Source organism: Nomascus leucogenys, chromosome 23, assembly GCF_006542625.1.
Source record: "Nomascus leucogenys isolate Asia chromosome 23, Asia_NLE_v1, whole genome shotgun sequence".
Taxonomy (NCBI): domain Eukaryota; kingdom Metazoa; phylum Chordata; class Mammalia; order Primates; family Hylobatidae; genus Nomascus; species Nomascus leucogenys.
Window position 1 is genome coordinate 31013347 of NC_044403.1, and position 9229 is coordinate 31022575.

At 43.8% G+C, this 9229-nt stretch overlaps 1 protein-coding gene and 1 pseudogene across 1 annotated transcript in view; one reads left to right on the forward strand and one right to left on the reverse strand.

Annotated features, from left to right (window-relative positions):
• The window catches only part of LOC105738860, a 43013-nt pseudogene extending 41320 nt beyond the window's left edge, over window positions 1–1693 (forward strand).
• The window catches only part of ADIPOR2 (adiponectin receptor 2), a 96946-nt gene extending 88480 nt beyond the window's left edge, over window positions 1–8466 (reverse strand). Inside the window, exon 1 of the mRNA XM_030804404.1 lies at window positions 8234–8466. The gene's annotated coding sequence lies outside the window, so the exon portion shown is untranslated. The remainder of the gene's footprint in view (window positions 1–8233) is intronic.
• Window positions 8467–9229: the final 763 nt, after the last annotated feature.

Consider the following 9229-nt stretch of genomic DNA (forward strand, 5'->3'; position numbering starts at 1 on the left):
TTTTGATCAGTGATAACAAAACCATATGCTTTCAAGAGCCAAGCAGAGAACGTAAATAGGTAGAGCAGACCTTTCTGGATGGCAGTCTGATAATATACATCAAAATGAAAAACGTGTTTTCTTCAACTATTACAAAATTACTAAAGGGGAATTAGCTTGCAATAAATATACACAAAATGTATGGACAATTTACAATCCATTTATATAATCTAAATATCCATCAATAAGAGCAGTATTAAGTTATAGCATATCCATTTAATAATACACTAGAGAACTACTAAAAAGAAGAGAGTAGATGCAGATGTAAAGTAAGCCACAAATATTAATTTTAAAAACACACACACAGGGCCTGGCATGGTGGCTCATGCCTATAATCCCAGCACTTTGAGAAGCCAAGGCAAAGAGGATCACTTGAGTCCAGGAGTGCAAGGCCAGCCTGGGCAACATGGCAAAACCTCGTCTCTATTAAAAATGCAAAAAGTAGCCTGGCGTGCATCTATAGTCCCAGCTACGTGGGAGTCTGAGTTGGGAGGACTGTTTGAGTTCGAGAGTGCAGTGAGCCGTGATTGTGCCATGGCACTTCCAGCCTGGGTGAAAGAGCAAGACCCTGTCTCAGAAATTAAATACACACACACACACACACACACACACACACAATCAGCAAAGACAGCACCACCTGCTGAGCTCCCAAATGCTGTTTCTGGTCACATCCAGAAGTACAACGCCACAACTCCACACCACAGCTGGGATGGGTTTGCAAGTGTCAGCAGTACGGGTTCTCTGAGAACTACTCAATGTGGATCCAGTCTACAGCCAACATGTCCTGCAGAAAGTAGCTGCCCAGTAACAAGCAGCAGTTATAGAATCTAATAAAGTGGAGCCACTGGCTGACATTAAAGGGTTTCTACAGCAGTACTAATGCACTATAAATCCAATATGGAGATTCTCAAATTAAAACCAATAAACCCAGCAAAGAATTGACAGAGCTGGTGATATTTATGGCACAGATCGGTCACTGTTACCCAGAACATCTAAGTAACTTTCCTCAAGAACTAAAAGATCTACTTTCCTACAATTATACTGTACTGTCTTGAATCAAAATCATCTAATAACACTTTGCAAAGCTTTGATCTTGCTGAGAAGTATCACATCCATCCATCAAGTTTGCTAGAGCTCTTCTTTGAACTTCCAAGTTGCCATAATAAGCTTTTGAGACTTTACATACTCATGTTGTGACTGATAGCAAGAATATAACTGTAAAACACAAGAATAAAGTGGATATAGTACTGCAGAATTTCATATACACCGCGTTAAGAGACAGCAATGTAACTGCAGCCAAGATATCTTTGGATGTGATGACTGAACTCTACAAGAAACATCTGGACTGATGCCAAAACTGTCAACATCATCACAACTGCATGTTTCGAGATATTGGTTGCCACCTTGACATTCTTCCTAGGATAAGAAGAAGAGAAACAAATAGGACAGACTCAGAATCTGCGGGTAAAGTGACAAGAGACCTACTAGTGCAGTATGTCACTGGGAAGAGTGGCCCCAAACACAAAACACTGAAAAGGTTATGAAAAGTGCCCGAGAAACAAAAGAAGAAAAAACTCAAGGTGTTTAACTTTTAAGCTATTAGCTTTATTCATGATCCTCAAAGTTTTACCAAAACACTCCTGAAGCACACAGCTAGAAATCTCCAAGCAGAGGTTTGAAGTAACATGACGCTAATAAATCTTATCTCCAGATTGGTAGAAATTCATAAGCCCTCTAACTTCTATGCCTTTGGGCAAAAGTTTCTGCTGCTGCACCACAGAGAAGTAACAGAAATCACTGTTTGCTAAACATGCATTTCATCACCAGTTAGTCCCAGAGATCACTCAGTTATTGCTCATGACTGTGACCAACCATTATGTTGGTTATGTCCATGTTATGGACAAGAACTTTGGGGAAGACATGACAGTCCAAATCAGTGCTATGTCCCCTAGCCATGACAGAAGAACTTCCTCAAGACCTGTCCCAGTATAAAACACACAAGGGGCCGGGCGCAGTGGCTCACGGTTGTAATCCCAGCACTTTGGGAGGCGGAGGCGGGCGGATCACGAGGTCAGGAGATCAAGACCACGGTGAAACCCCATCTCTACTAAAAATACAAAAAATTAGCCGGGCGTGGTGGCGGGCACCTGTAGTCCCAGCTACTCGGAGAGGCTGAGGCAGGAGAATGGCGTGAACCCGGGAGGCAGAGCTTGCAGTGAGCCGAGATTGCGCCACTGCACTCCAGCCTGAGTGACAGAGCGAGACTCCGTCTCAAAAAAAAAAAAAAAAAAAAAAAAAAACACACAAGGATAAGAATATGATGCTGTCTACTATAACTGTGATTCAGTTCTTCCAAATCCTCAGATGATGCAGAATAAATTCCAGGGTAAGCTGACAGAGGCCCCAGTAAAATCAAGAGTGCAAGAATATGGCCAAGGACAATGGCTCCTGCCTGTGAAATCCAGCTATCCAAGAGGCTGAGGGAGGAGGATCGTTCGAGGCCAGGAGTTCAAGACCAGCCTGGACAACATGGCAAAACCCTGTTTCTACAAAAAATGCAAACATTAGCCAGGCATGGTGGTGCATGCCTGTAATCCCAGCTACTTGGGAAGCTGAAGTGGGAAGATCACTTGAGCCCCTGAAGCGGAGGCTGCAGTAAGCTACGATTGCACCACTGCACTCCAGCCTCGGCAAGAGTAAGACCCTGTAACCAAAAAAAAAAAAAAAAAAGAAAGAGAAAAGAGAAAGAAAAAGAGAAGGCTGAAAATGATAAAGATGGGTGGGGAAGCACCAGTCTCAGTGAGGAGGAGGGTGCTGCTGGTGAATCTGTTGACGAGTAGAAACTGCAAGAAATCTCCTAGAAGCTGAACAGCACCCATAGAGGAGTGAAAACTAAAGGATGACTTCTAGAAAATCTGCATGGCTCAACCAAGGAAAAAAATTCAGTGCTGCCCCCAGGGAAAGCCCAAGAGGAAATGTATTGAAATAGATATTGATAAAGAGCAAGTAATTTGTTCTAACATTGATGACCGTCATAAAACGCCAAAGTCTGACAAGGAGACATGACTAGCAACTGCAATAGCTGGACGGACCAAAAAGAATTTATGAGGAAGAAAACCAAAATGAATCCGTTTTCCAAATCCAGAGATAAAGAGAAAAAAGAAGAACTTTGATGATTAGGTACAGCCAAAATGTCCAGTCAAAAAAAATAAGCATTCCTTTGGGGAAAAGCTGCTGCCACTATGAGAGACACTTAAAAAAAAAAAAAAAAACAAAACCAGAAAAATTAAAAAAGAGAGAGAAAAAGTAACATCCAAGCCAGCTTTCCATTCCCAAAATAAACTGTCATTAATCTGAAAATTAGTAAATCAAGAATGTTTACATTAGAAAGTCCAAAAGCACTATATCCTGAAAACCACCAAAAAAGGTGAATGACTGGTTTCTTCATTTTTTTTTTTTTTTTGAGATGGAGTTTTGCTCTTGTTGCCCAGGCTAGAGCACAGTGGCGCAATCTCAGCTCACTGCAACCTCCACCTCCCAGTTTCAAGCGATTCTCCTGCCTCAGCCTCCTGAGTAGTTGGGATTACAAGCGCGCACCACCACACCCAGATAATTTTTTTTTTTTTTTTGTATTTTTAGTAGAGACGGGGTTTCATCATGTTGGCCAGGCTGGTCTCAAACTCCTGACCTCAGGTGATCCACCTGCCTTGGCCTCCCAAAGTGCAAGGATTACGGGCGTGAGCCACTACCCTCAGCCCACTTTTTTTTTTTTTTTTTTTAAGAGACAGAGTCATGCTGTGTTGCCCAGACTGGTCTCAAACTCCTAGCCTCAAGCAATCCTCCCACCTCAACCTCCCAAGTAGCTGGGACTACAGGCACAAGCCACCACTGGGCTTGATCCCATTTTTGTAAAAAACAACTCTCGGCCAAGTGCAGTGGCTCATGCCTGTAACCCTAACACTTTGGGAGGCTAAGGTGGGAGGATCACTTGAGCCCGGGAGGTCGAGGCTGCAGAGCCATGACAGCACCAGCGCACTCCAGCCTGAGGTACAGAGTGAGATCTTAAAAAAAAAAAAAAAAAAAAAAAAAAAAAAAACTGCAACACAAAGAATAAGCCCTATGTAAACTATGGACTAATAAATAACAACACATTGATATGGGCTCATCAAATGCAATAAATGTGCGAAATTAATGCAAGATGTTCGCAATAGGAGAAACGAGGGGAGAGAAGGGAATATGGGAACTTTCTGTGCTATCAGCTCAAATTTCTGTACATCTAAAGCTGCTAAAAAAAAGTGTAATTTTTTAATTCTGAATATGCAGACAAATTTGCAAATAATTACTTGTATATGCACACAAAGACAGGTGAAAAGACCTGTATCAAACTGTTGCCCATGGTAACCTACAAAGGATGAAACTGGACACTAGAGCATGAGAAGGAATTTTTTTTACATTATACAGTTGGCCCTCCATATCCATGGGCTCTATGTCTGTGGATTCACCCAAGCTTGGATCCAAAAAGTTTAATATAGCATCTGTATTTGAAACATACAGACTTTTTCTTGTCTTTATTCCCTAAACAATACAGTATAACAACTATTTACATAGCGTTTATATTGTATTAGGTATTATAAGTAATCTAGAAATGATATAAAGTATTTGGGAGGATATGTACAAGTTATATGCAAATACTATGCCATTTATATCAGAGATTTGAGCATCTGTGGATCTTGGTACCACCAAAGGTCCTAGAAGCAATCCCTACAGACACCAAGGGATGACCGTGTATCTCTGGACCGTCTAAACTTTCTACACCGAGCAATAATGTAAGTAGAGGCTCTGTAGCATATTGTTAAGAATTTGGGTTTCTCAGGCCGGGCGCGGTGGCTCACGCTTGTAATCCCAGCACTTTGGGAGGCCGAGGCGGGCGGATCACGAGGTCAGGAGATCAAGACCACGGTGAAACCCCGTCTCTACTAAAAATACAAAAAATTAGCTGGGCGTGGTGGCAGGCGCCTGTAGTCCCAGCTACTCAGGAGGCTGAGGCAGGAGAATGGCGTGAACCCGGGAGGCAGAGCTTGCAGTGAGCCGAGATTGCATCACTGCACTCCAGCCTGGGCTACAGAGCGAGACTCCGTCTCCAAAAAAAAAAAAAAAAAAAAAAAAAAAAGAATTTGGGTTCCTCAAATCAGACTGCATGAAATCAAACCCTAGCTCCACCATTTGCTAGCTGATAAACTGCCAACAGTTACTTAATTTTTCTCCTTGCCTTAGTTTCCTCCCCTGTAAAACAGAAATCATAGTATACACTCACAGAGCTGCCACAGCAATTAAATAATTTAATACACATAAAGTAGTGGAAATTGTCTAGTACATAGTAAGTGCTCAATAAATGTTAACCAGCATCTTCATTACCAAGCATTTATTATTCCTGGATTTTCTTTTTAAATCTTGACTGGTAAGACTAATCAGGAAAACCCTGTTCATAAGCCCCTTTCTAGAAAGCCTCCAATGCAGAAAATACAAAAGCAATCAAAACCCAAATACAAATAATGAAATACTTTTTAAAAAAGCAGATTACAGGGCTGGGCATGGTTGCTCACACCTGTAATCCCAGCACTTTGAGGGGTGAGGCAGGTGGATCACCTGAGGAGTTCGAGACCAGCCTGGCCAACATGGTGAAACCCCGTCTCTACTAAAAATACAAAAAAAAAAAATTAGCCGGGCTTGGCAGCGCACGCCTGTAATCCCAGCTACTCGGGAGGCTGAGGCAGGAGAATCTCTTGAACCCGGGAGGCGGAGGTTGCAGTAAGCCAAGATCGTGCCATTGCACTCCAGCCTGGGCAACAAGAGCGAAACGCCGTCTCAAAAAACAAAACGAACAAAAAAAAAAGCAGATTACAAACCAACATTTATCAATTTGAGTTCATTTATATAAAAAATAATCACCAACAGATTCTATAATCACACAAAAAAATCCCCAAGTGGTGTACTTGTAAATAACTTTTACTTTCTCCTTTACAATTTTCTGACTCATTTAAATTTTCAACATTGACTATGTATCATTTATTAATGGAGCTCGGCAAACTTTTTATATTAAGGTCCACATAGTAAATAAATATTAGGTGCTACAGGCCATATGGCTCTCTGGCACAACTACTCAACTCTGCTGCTGTACCCCAAAAGAAACCACAGACCATACCTAAACGACTGCATATGGCTATGTTCTAATAAAAACTTTTTTCTTCCTCTTTTTTTAAGACGGAGTTTCGCTCTTGTTGCCCAGGCTGGAGTGCAACGGCGCAATCTTGGCTCACTGCAACCTCCACCTCCCGGGTTTAAACGACTCTCCTGCCTCAGCCTCCCGGGCAGCTAGGATAACAAGCGTGCGCCACCACACCCGGCTAATTTTTGTAGTTTTAATAGGGACGCGGTTTCACCATGTTGGCCAAGCTGGTCTCAAACTCCTGATCTCAGGTTATCTGCCCACCTCGACCTCCCAAAGTGCTGGGATTACCGGCGTGAGCGACCGCACCAGGCCTAATCAAATCTTTATTTACAAAAAGAGGCAACTGGCAGGACTTGACCTGCAGGCTTTAAAATCTGTCAATCCCTGAAATAAAGAATAAAACAAAATTATTTTCATTTTAGGAAACAAAATGTGACTTATACTAAAAAAAAAAGGGCACCAGCTAAATTGATACTATTGATAGAAAAAAAACCATTTATTTACAAATTCATACAAGGAGCCTAGGGATAGAAAAAAAAAACAAACTCTCTTTTAGGCTCTGGAAATCCTACTCTCATTCCTAGTGCCAAGTGAAAAGAGGAAATTTGCTAAGCAGACCAAAGTCCAGATAGGAACTTATACTGGTGGGCAGACAGTTACAACCAGAAGTTAAAAGAAATATGCCTTTCACATTTAATTTGCAATTTTTTCAAATTTCATAATTCACCAACAAGCAGCTGCCACATGTGTGGAAATGTTTACTGATGAAATAATTTTAGTTACAGATCATCACAATCAGCACTCTGACAACAAATTTATAAGAACGGATGAAAACACCTAGGAATTACCTAAGAGTCGTTTAAGGAGACGTAAGGGTGGCCTTTGATAAGAAGTCACTTCAAACTTTCAGAACTGACAAGACGTATAATCTCCCCCCAAAAAGTAATGCTATGGGTAGATGGATGCTTTTTCTGAAGGAATTTTTAGCATTTCATTTGGAAAAGTTTTGTGATCAAATAATGCTAAATGTTACGACAGATTTCTTGGCGTTTAAAGGGATTCTCTGGGTGAGAGGAAGGGGTGATAAAAAGTCTGCTTTTGTAACAGAAATGGGGGACAATAACCAAGTCTCAGAAACCCAGAGTCAAAAACTTAAAAGAACATCCTATTTTTAAAAAAAAGTCAACAACCTGCAATGAAGTCACCATATCCCCATAAAATCCCAATTGTGCATTTAAATCTTTCTACCAAAATTCACTTTTGGACCATCTTATGAAGTTGTCAAAATTTCAGAGGCAAACGTTTAAATCAAGATCAAAAACCAGTAGGAAAAAAGAGCTAACAGTTTCCAACCCAAACTCTCTCCGAGCCCCCTAAAAACTGATTTATAACCCTGTTATCGGTAATTTTAAAAGAAGCGAACACTGACGGACGGGGGCTTGGGAAAACTGAACTCAAGGTACCAAGCAGGCTGCCTGACGCGCCACCTGAGAAAGGTGAGGGAACTCTCCCCACCCCAGTCACTGTGAAAGTAGCGCTAAGAGAGCCCATCCCAAGCCTCCACCAAAGAAATTCCTAGAAGTGATAAAAACAGACAACAGACGAAGAGGGGCGGGCAGATCCTCTCCGCGGGCAGGAAGCTGGAGCAACTGCACCCGAAGGTGAGCAGAGGGCAGCAGGCTCCGACCCTCCGCCGCGAGAGGCGAGGCGAGGCGAGGGGGCAGTGGGCGCCGGACTCCTCCGACAGCGGTCCAAGGAGGGCGGATCCAGGTCCCCTCACGGCCGCCCCTCAGGCCAAGGTGCGCCGGGCGGCAGGTCAGAGTTAGAGATCAAGTTGCGGGCGGGCGCAGAGTGCGCTCTCCCGCCCGCGCCAGGGACATTCGCCCCCTCAGCTCTCACCTCCCCCCGACCCCAGGCTCTCCCTCTGCGCCCAGGAAACGGCGCCCACACTCCAGAGACCCTCACCCGGAGCCCGTCGCCGCCTCGCCGCGTGTCTCGGACTTCTTGGGAGCCGCCGCTGAGGGGAGGGGGGAGGAGGGGGGAACGGAGGAGGGAGAGGGCCAAGCCCGGTGTAGCCGCCGCTGCTGCCGCCGCCGCGATGCCGCTTCTGGAATCGCGCTCGCGCCGCCGCGACAGCTACCGCCGCCGCCGCGTCTCCCCGCCCTCATGACCGCACGTCGCCGTGACGCGCATCGCACGAGGCGGTTCGAGCCAATAAGACCACACGCCGTGCGCAGCCGCGCTGTCCTAAACCGGAAGCTGCTCCTCTGACCGCTCTAGAACCTGGGTGCATCGTGGGAGCTGTGGTTCGGCCAGGAACTTAGCGAAAACTATGCTGGGCGTTGAGGGACCGAGGAGCGTGGACTCGTTAGGCGTTCACACAACTCCTCGCAGTTTTTTCCTCCCACCGAAAAAGGAAGCAATTTGGAGCTGAGGAGGAGGGGGCTGCCCCGTCTCGCGGGTGCTTTTCGCAGTCTCTATGGATACTGGCTACACACTTTGGTCAAGAGCCAGAATTTGAGGATTTAGGCTGGATCGTGTGTCTCTGCCAAGGGCTGATAGGATGCTGAGCGTCGTCTGTGAAGACTTCGGAAATAAATCCAAAAGCATTAGCCAAGTTTTGCCAAGAGCAATAGTGTTTGCCTTTTATTACCTTATTAAAGATTATGATTTATGCTCTACCACTTCTATTTTTTTAAAAACCCAGTCACTCTTAAAATACATATAATTCAGAGGAATTTTTAAAATGATGTTAATGTAATGGTATATCAGAACCTACTTAAGCACTAAATACCTGCGTCCATTTACCCAGAATGAGTAAGTAATTTTCTACAAGTCAGCTTTACGTTGAGTTCTAACTTCTTAGAAGCCAAGAACAGATTTGGTTACATACTTATTCTATAAGAAAAGTGAATATAAGAGTCTGCATAGAAAAATAGTTCTTTACATTCAGTAGGAGGG